This window comes from Arachis duranensis, chromosome 4, assembly GCF_000817695.3.
Source record: "Arachis duranensis cultivar V14167 chromosome 4, aradu.V14167.gnm2.J7QH, whole genome shotgun sequence".
Lineage (NCBI taxonomy): Eukaryota > Viridiplantae > Streptophyta > Magnoliopsida > Fabales > Fabaceae > Arachis > Arachis duranensis.
Genome location: NC_029775.3, coordinates 92,595,288 through 92,604,882, shown reverse-complemented (window position 1 = coordinate 92,604,882; position 9,595 = coordinate 92,595,288). Strand labels below are relative to the sequence as shown.

Genomic DNA, 9,595 nt, shown 5'->3' with positions numbered 1-9,595 from the left:
AAATTATCTTATCTTTCTCTCCTCCAAACCCTACTTTTTCTTTTCCCCCCTTCTTTCTTCTTTTCCCCTTTCCCCTTCTACCTCACCTTTCACTCTCTATCTCTCTCACCACCATTAACAAGGTTTTACCTTCTTCTTCCTTCTTCTCTTTTCTATCATTCTTCTTATATTATGTATATATATTATTATTTTCTTTTTCTTTTCAAATCTTTATTTTTCCTTCTTCTTCTTTTTCTTTTACATGGTGTTAAAAACCTTTTGAGTCATCATTCCTCATTATATGCTTGTGGATTATTGCAAATTGTTTGACAATTATTTTTCTCCTATTTAAGGGATTGCTTGCATGTTCAATTTCATACTTTTTATATCTTGTTTACCATGCATGCCATGTATTTGTGAAAAAGCCCACATAGCACTATGCACTTTTCTATATTACTTTACTCTACTCTGTAATGCTTGCTTTTCACAAATTCCCTTTCATATTTTATTATTTAAATTTCATTGTCAATACAAACGTGATAGATAGTTTGTTACAAATGGTAACCTAACTTGGACATTGAATGTTTGATATATGCTACTCATGCCTTTGCCTGCATGCCAATAAACCTCTTGCATTCCATTGTCCTAAATGCACTTGCTATATTTCTATTGATGAGCTTTTCACATGTAATCCGGACCATGTGTTCATGCCATTTATATTTATTGTGCATTGACTATCACTTACAATACCCTCTTCCTTGCTCTATCTCTATGAATTTAATTTTCTTTCTCTTCCCTTCTTTCAGGATGGCCACCAAGAAAGGACAAGAGAAAGCTACTTCCAAACCATCAGCAAGAAGAGGAACTAAAAGAGCATTAGTGGCAGAGCCTTCTTCAACCGCAGTCAAGCCCTCAACAAAAAGAGTGAAGAGGATAATCAAGGTTGACGACAAAGAGAAAGCCTTTCCAGCAAAGGACACTGCGCGATTTCCCAATCGCTACTGTGAGCAGATGTTCCCTATCCTAGCAGAAAAGAACTATAACAATGAATACCTTCTCATCCTCCCGCCCAATATTGCCACCTTTGTTGAGCCACAAATTGAGCGAAGACAATGGGGTTTCCTATGGAGACAGCCAAGGCAGGTCAATCTTTCTTGGGTAGTTGAGTTCTATTCCAACTTCTATATACCAACCCTGCAGTCTGTTTATGTCTGGCAGAAGCAAGTCCCCATTACAGAAGAGGCCATTCAGCAAGTTCTGCGTCTTTCCCTTATTCCAGAAGGAATGGACGCTTTTCAAGAAGCCACCCTTCAGCGCCAGAGATACCAATTTGACTGGGACTCCGTTCTCAGAGTCATTGCTTTACCTGGCAGCCGTTGGATCTACGGATACCACCGCAACCGCCCTAAGGGAATCTTGGCTTCCGCACTTACCTTGGAGGCTTGCGTATGGGCACAGATCATGTCCTATTACGTCTTTCCAAGCACTCATGAGTCCTCCTTCACTGCGGACATGGCTGTTCTACTATGGTGCATCCTTACAGACCAACCTCTGAATCTCTCAAGACACATCCGGCATGCTATGGAGCATGTACAAATCGCGGGCAACTTACCTTTCCCCGCCTTGGTCTCAAATCTTGTCTCCGCAGCCGGAGTCTCCTAAAATCGCGGGCAACTTACCTTTTCCCGCCTTGGTCTCAAATCTTGTCTCAAAAGCCGGAGTCTCCTGTAGAGCTGGGGACACCAAAGCCATGCTTCCACGGGATGATCAATATGTCCCTAACGGGAAATACCTCAGATTTTCAGCAGCCACTACAAGCCAGCCTACTGAGCCGGTTGAAGATATTCCTTCTTCAACACCACAAGCATCTACCACTGAGAAAGTGCTCTAGCAGATACTTGAAAAGTGGATCGGCATGAACAAAAAGCAAAGATGAGAGAGCGCCATAACGAGCGCCGATTCAAACACCTCAAGGAGCTACTCAAGGGACGCTTCAGAGACTCAGACACCCCAGACTCCACTTCTTTTACCAGCACCGGGAGCCATACTGGTCCCGAATGTGGAGATACTGCCACTAGCCCACCCCTGTTCTTGACAGATGGCACCGAGGATGGTGCAAAGCCTTAAGTGTGGGGAGGTCGGTCAGTACCTGACTTCCGGAGGTAAATTCTCTTCTCTGACACCAATAATTAGGATATTTTAGTTAGATTTTTTCTTTCTTTTATAGAATAGAATAAATTGCATAGGTTAGGATAGTTGCTTGCATGTTCTACTTGATTGAAAAGACAATAAGTTTCTTTTAAAAAAATCTATCTTTGGAACAAAATTTCATTAATGTTCTATATTTCACCACATTACTAACCTTAAGCTGAAAAACAATTGCATATCCCAAATTGAATCTTTGGTTAGCTTAAGATAGAATTGTGTGTGCTAGTTAAGTATGGGAAATTGTGGGAACAGAAGTTGTTAAGGGAATGTGTCATGAAAATTTAAAGGAAATTTGGATACCCACTCATGTGAAAATATAAGAATGAAAAATCTATGTGCATTGATAAGCTTTATTTATTCAAAAAAAATCAAAAAAATATTCAATAAATAAGGGGACAAAATTACCCCAATATTAAATTCAGAATTCAAAGATCAATGCACATATGATAGAATTAAAATACAAGGTTGAAACATGAGTATGGGTTGAAAAAAGGAATTATGGGTAGCAAGGTTGAAACATGAGTATGGGTTGAAAAAGGGAATAGGTATATAGAATATATGTATATTAGGTGAGAGCTTAGGTTAATTAAAGATTCAATTTATAAAGCTCACTTAGCCATATGTATATCCTTACCTGCACCTTGGCCCCATTACAATCCTGAAAAGACCTCATGATGTTTGCATTGATATATTAACTGTTGTTGATTAGTTAGGAGAAAAACAAAAGTTAGAAAGCATGACTAGAGAAGAATAGAGTGATTACCCTATACACTAGAGATTAGAGCGTACATACATTATCAATGAGGGTTCAATGCTTGAATTTTCATGTTTCCAGCCTTCATAAGCTATCTTCTTGCACTTTTATCGGTTTTATTATATGATGATAGAATTAGTGGAATTTGATTTGTAATTGTTTTGAAGGGCTTATTTACTTTTGATCAAGTGGATAATCATCATATAGTTGCATTTATTTATGTATGTAGGATTGCATTGCATTTCATGAGTTTCTGCATGTTCATACTTATTTCCTTGTCTCCTTCAATTTAGCATGAGGACATGCTAATGTTTAAGTGTGAGGAGGTTGATAAACCACTATTTTATAGTTTATATTGTGTTTAATTGTGTGGTTTTGTCGTGATCCTTACCCACTTATTCATCAATTTAGCATGCATTTAGATTTCCTTCCTGAATTTATTACATGTTTGAAAATTGCTTCCCAGAGACTTTAATTATTTAATTTTAATTCTCCTTTATTCCATTCGATGCTGTAATCTGTGTGTCAAGCATTTCAGGCTTTATAGGGCATGAATGAGACGGAGATTGGAGAGGAAGCTAGCAAAAATGGAAGGAACACAAGAGTTTGAGGAGATAACCAGAGAAAAGTGACGCGGTCGCGTGGCTCACGCGACCGCGTGAAGGAGCGCAAATCGCAGTGACGCGGCCACATGGCTTGCGCGGCCGCACGGATTGGAAAGCACAAGCAATGCGGTAGCGTGGACGACGCGAACGCGTGAAGATGAAAAGCGCCAGCGACGCGTCCGCATGGACGACGCGATCGCGTGACATGCGCGATCTGCATAAACTGCAGAATCTGAAACCAGCAATTTTGGACCCTATTTCGGCCCAATTTTCGGCCCGGAACAGCAGACTAGTCAGATATTTTTATGATCAATTAATGTAAGGATTATTTCTTTTTAATTTAAATTCCATTCCAATAATCATGTCTTCTTTTAATTCTCTTTCATGTGCCATGGATTCTTTATTTACAATGCGTGTGAGTAGTTTCATTACTTGATAGGGAGTTGATTAAAATGAACTCTTGAGTTGGAAGGATTGAAAGAAAAATTTGTAATTGGGTTAAATGTTGGATTGCTATCCTGTCACCGACGCCAATCCCTTTGAACTAAGTGGGTTGCAAATTGTGAACAGATCTGGCATTTCCACTTGTTTGACTTTCTCTTACCTAGTAAGGGATAACCAAACAGAACAACTATTAATTATAAATTTATCTTACAATCACACCATCAATGATAGAGATTCTAACCAATCAATTCCCAGTCAAGGCCTCTTATTTTTATTATCTAAAATTCCTCAATTTAAATCCCAATTTACTTAGCTCAACTCTTTTTGGAATATCTGATTAATAAAATAGCACATTTTTCTGCAACTCGTTGGGAGACGACCTGGGACTTAAAACTCCCAGTAATTTTAATTTGAGCTTTTAGTGACATATTTCTAAATTGATAGGCAGATTTTCGGTGAGTTAAGATCTATACTTGCAACGTAACCATTTTAATAAATTTTTAATTCACCAGCTTCTGCACTCCATCAAGGATTCTCAGGGTCATAAGCTTCTCCTTCAAAGGGGGCTTCTTTAGCACTGTCAGATGTAGCTTGCAATCCAGTCAAATTCTGAAAAATTATATTGACTTGCTGAGTCAATATTTTGTTTTGAGCCAATATGGCATTCAGAGTATCAATCTCAAGAACTCCTTTCTTCTGAGTTGTCCTATTGTTTAAAGGATTTCTTTCAGAAGTGTACATGAACTGGTTATTTGCAAACATTTCAATGAGTTATTGGGCTTCTGCAGGCCTTTTCTTCAGATGAATAGATCCGCCTGCAGAATGGTCCAATGACATCTTGGATAACTCAGACAGACCATCATAGAAGCTACCTATGATGCACCATTCTAAAAGCATGTCAGAAGGACACCTTCTAATCAATTGCTTGTATCTTTCCCAAGCTTCATAGAGGGATTCACCTTCTTTCTGTTTGAAGGTTTGAACTTCCACTCTAAGCTTACTCATCTTTTGAGGTGGAAAGTATTTAACTAAGAAGGCATTGACCAGCTTTTCCCAAGAGTTCAGGCTGTCTCTAGGTTGTGAGTTCAACCATATACTAGCTCTGTCTCTTATAGCAAAATGGAAAAGCATAAGTCTGTAGACCTCGGGATCAACTCCATTGGTCTTAACAGTGTCACAGATTTGCAAAAATTCAGCCAAGAACTAATGAGGATCTTCCAATGGAAGTCCATGAAATTTGCAATTCTGTTGCATCAGAGAAACTAATTAAGGCTTAAGCTCAAAGTTGTTTGCTCCAATGGCAGGAATAGAGATGCTTCTCTTATAGAAGTCGGGAGTTGGTGCAGTAAAGTCACCAAGCACCTTCCTTGCGTTGTTGGCATTGTTGTTATTTTCGGCTGCCATGTCTTCTTCTTTTTCGAAAATCTCTGTCAGGTCCTCTCCAGAGAGTTGTGCTTTAGCTTTTCTTAACTTCCTCTTTAGAGTCCTTTCAGGTTCAGGATCAGCTTCAACAAAAATGCCTTAATCTTTGTTCCTACTCATATGAAAGAGAAGAAAACAAAGAAAGTATGGAATCCTCTATGTCACAGTATAGAGATTCTTTGATGTGTCAGAAGAAAATGAGAATAGAAGGATGAGGTAGATAAAGAAGAATTCGAACTTATAAAGAGGGGAGAGGGTTCAAATTATTAAGAGAGGAGGAGTGTTAGTGATTAAATAGAAAGAGATGAGAGAGAAAATTTTTGAAAAATTCTAAACGAAATAAAATTAGAGTTTAAAGCAATTAGTTAATTAAAAAGAATTTTGAAAAAAAAAAAGATGTTAGTGATTTTCGAAAATTAAAAGTGAGAAAAGTAGTTAGTTGGTTTTGAAAAAGATAAGAAATAATAAGTTTTGAAAAGATAAGAAGTTATAAAATATTTTTGAAATCAAAATTTAAAAAGATATTATTGAAAAAGATTTTTATTTAAAAAAAAGATATGATTGAAAAGATATGGTTGAAAAAGATTTGATTTTTAAAATTGATGACTTGACTAACAAGAAACTAAAAAGATATGATTCTAGAATTCAAAGATTGAACCTTTCTTAACAAAAAAGTAACAAATTTGAAATTTTTGAATCAAATCCTTAATTGTTAGCAAGGTTTTCGAAAATATGAAACAAGAATAAAAAAGATTTCGAAAATCAAATTTTAAAATTTTTCGAAAATATTAAGAAAAAAATGAAAAAGATTTGATTTTGAGAAAGATATGATTGATAAGAGAGGATATGAAAAAGATAAGATTTTGAAAAATTAGTTTTAAAACTTGAAAAATCGAAAAAGATTTGAATTGAAAACAACATTACCTCCTTGGTACTATCCTACCATTCTGGCGTTTAACGCCCACTTGGCTACCTCATTGGGCATTAAACGCCCAGCTAGGTACCTTAACTGGCGTTTAAACGCCAGAAATCCTTCCTTACTGGGCGTTTTGAACACCCAACTTTTTCTCTGTAATTCCTCTGCTGTATGTTCTGAATCTTCAATTCTCTGTATTATTGACTTGAAAAGACATAATTTTGAAATTTTTTGAATTTTTAATGATGAGAGAGAAAAAACCACAGAATGAAATTAAACATAAAAAACTAAGATCAAACAAGGGATGCATGCAAGAACACTATGAAGGCCATGATGAACATCAAGAACATATTTTTTGAAAATTTTTAAGAAAAGAAAGACATGCAAGACACCAAACTTAGAAGTTTTCATACTAGAGATACTAACAATTTGAGAATGCACATGAGAAACAACATAAGACACAAAACAAGAGAATTTAAAGATCAAACAAAGAAAATCATCAAGAACAACTTGAAGATCAATGAAAAATACAAGAACACACTTTCGAAAAATGCAAGAAGACTAAAGACATGCAATTGACACCAAACTTAAAAATTGACACTAGACTCAAACAAGAAACACAAAATATTTTTTTGTTTTTATGATTTTATTAATTTTTTGTATTTTTATTTTTTTTCAAAAATTATTTTGAAAAAGAAAACAAGAAATTCAAAACAGGACATTACATGCAACAGCCAAATTGATTAGAATCAACTAGCTCCTGTTATGATAAAAGCATCATCTGAAACTCTAGAATCCATTCTTAAAAATTCTGAAGAACAAAATAAAAAGAAAAATACCTAATCTAAGTAACAAGATGAACCGTCAGTTGTCCAAACTCGAACAATCCATGGCAATGGCGCCAAAAACTTGGTACACGAAATTGTGAGTTCACACTTCTCTCACAACTCCGTGCAGCTGACCAGCAAGTGCACTGGGTCATCCAAGTAATACCTTACGTGAGCAAGGGTCGATCCCACGGAAATTGTCGACTTGAAGCAAACTATGGTCATCCTGTAAATCTCAGTCAGGCGGATTCAAATGGTTATGAGGTTTTGATAATTAAAAGACAAATAAAACATAGAATATGATAGAGATACTTATGTAATTCATTGGTAGGAATTTCAGATAAGCGTATGGAGATGCTTTGTTCCTTTTGAATCCCTGCTTTCCTACTGCTTTCATCCAGTCATGCGTACTCCTTTCCATGGCAAGCGGTATGTTGAGGGATCACCGTTGTCAATGGCTACCGTCCGTCCTCTCAGTGAAAATGGTCCGGCTACGGGTTACGTAGGGCTAATCATCTGTCAGTTCTTGATCGTATCGGAATAAGATCCATTGATCCTTTTGCACACTGTCACTGCGCCTAGCACTCGTAAGTTTAAAGCTCGTCACAGTCATCCCATCCCAGATCCTACTCGGAATACCACAGACAAGGTTTAGACTTTCTGGATCTCAAGAATGCTGCCAATTGATTCTAGCTTATACCACGAAGACTCTGATCTCACGGAATGGAAGGCTTTGTTGTTAGGAGAGGCAACCATGCGTCGTGGACCAGGAGGCCAAGAGATATGCATTCAAGCTTGTTTTCAGGTAGAACGGAAGTGTTGTCAGGCACGCGTTCATAAGAAAAGGGTCTCCGACCGGCGTTTTGACGCCAATTTGGACCATCAAATCTCGGGTAAAGTATGAACTATTATATATTTTTGGAAAGCCCAAGATGTCTACTTTCCAACGCAATTAAGAGCGCACCAATTGGGCTTTTGTAGCTCCAGAAAATCTATTTCGAGTGTAGGGAGGTCAAAATCCAATAGCATATGTAGTCCTTTTTCAGCCTCTGAATCAGATTTTTGCTCAGATCCCTCAATTTCAGCCAGAAAATACCTGAAATCACAGAAAAACACACAAACTCATAGTAAAGTCCAGAAATGTGATTTTTGCATAAAAACTAATAATTATATGCTAAAAACTAACTAAATCATACTAAAAACTACCTAAAAACAATGCCAAAAAGCGTATAAATTATCCGCTCATCAGGGATCTCCGTTCGAATCCCCGTGCGTGTCTCGGGGGGATTTTAATCCCCATCCCCATCTCCACTAGAAAAAGTCTCTGCTTTCGGGTTCTCATTCGGGGTAGTTTCCGCAGAAATTTCCATGCTTCGGAGAATTTTGACACTCCTAGTCGATATCTCCTGTGAAAGACGAAAAATCAAAATTCAGACGAACAAGAAGATACCAGTAATTTTAGGAATTTTTTAATTTATTTAAGTAAAAAAACGTATAATTGATGATCATTTATAATATATCGTTTTTCTAAAGTTTCAAAATATTGGAAGTATCTATCATTATGATGAAAATGTTATGATAAGAATTTTTCTAATGAATATATTGAGTAGTTGTTAACTTTTTTTTTTTTTTTCAAAAAGAGCATTATTTTACAGGCTAATTACCCTGGAGAGAGTGAATAATACTAAAGCCTTGATATACACTGGAGAGTCCATTAAGGATAACGAAAGTATTCGATGAGTGTCATAGTTGGGACCAAAGAATTGGAGCATGCACATGGCTGTGGAAATTGGAAAATAATTAATTAATATCCATCACTATTATGTGTACGTAGAGTTTTGCACATGTATGTTCTTGATGTCGGCATTTGCACACTTACTTACCTTCGACACAAAAGAGTGTGTAGATTTGAAAGATAATATGACCAGTCAGAATCACAATTTTCATGTCGGGGATATGATATCCAACCAGAAAACGGTCCCTTAGACTCTCCACATACAACACGTCATCATAGTGAGTGTCTACGTTATAATTGCACCATGCATCCAGTATGTATATATGTGTCTATGACCTGGCCCCAATTATATATTCAATTGTACAATGCTTTTATCATACATGAAAAATTATTAAATTCCTTTTTTTTAAGGTCTAACTTGATCAACATGTATGTATCCATTAGTTTGAAACTTTTCTAATGTCTTAGTGACGATGTATGTCTTATTTTTTAGGTGCTGGAATAAAGTCTTTGCCTCTTTTGAAATGAGATGGTTTTTCAAAAGCCAGTTTTGAGGTATTTTTTCAATAAATGTGTTCTTTTCAAGTCATATATTATTCTAGTTTTTAATAAATGATTTAGAAAATTTAGTACTTAAAATTGAACAAATTAAACCAATAAATAATAATTAATGAAATTTTTAAAATTATATCTATCATTATTTAT

General features: G+C 36.3%; 1 non-coding gene across 1 annotated transcript; it reads left to right on the top strand.

Moving 5' to 3' along the window:
- The first annotated feature begins 4,881 nt into the window (after nt 1-4,881).
- On the top strand, nt 4,882-4,989 carry LOC127747123 (small nucleolar RNA R71). The gene has a single exon (XR_008008927.1). It is a non-coding gene; the product is annotated as a small nucleolar RNA R71 (small nucleolar RNA).
- The last annotated feature ends 4,606 nt before the right edge of the window (nt 4,990-9,595 follow it).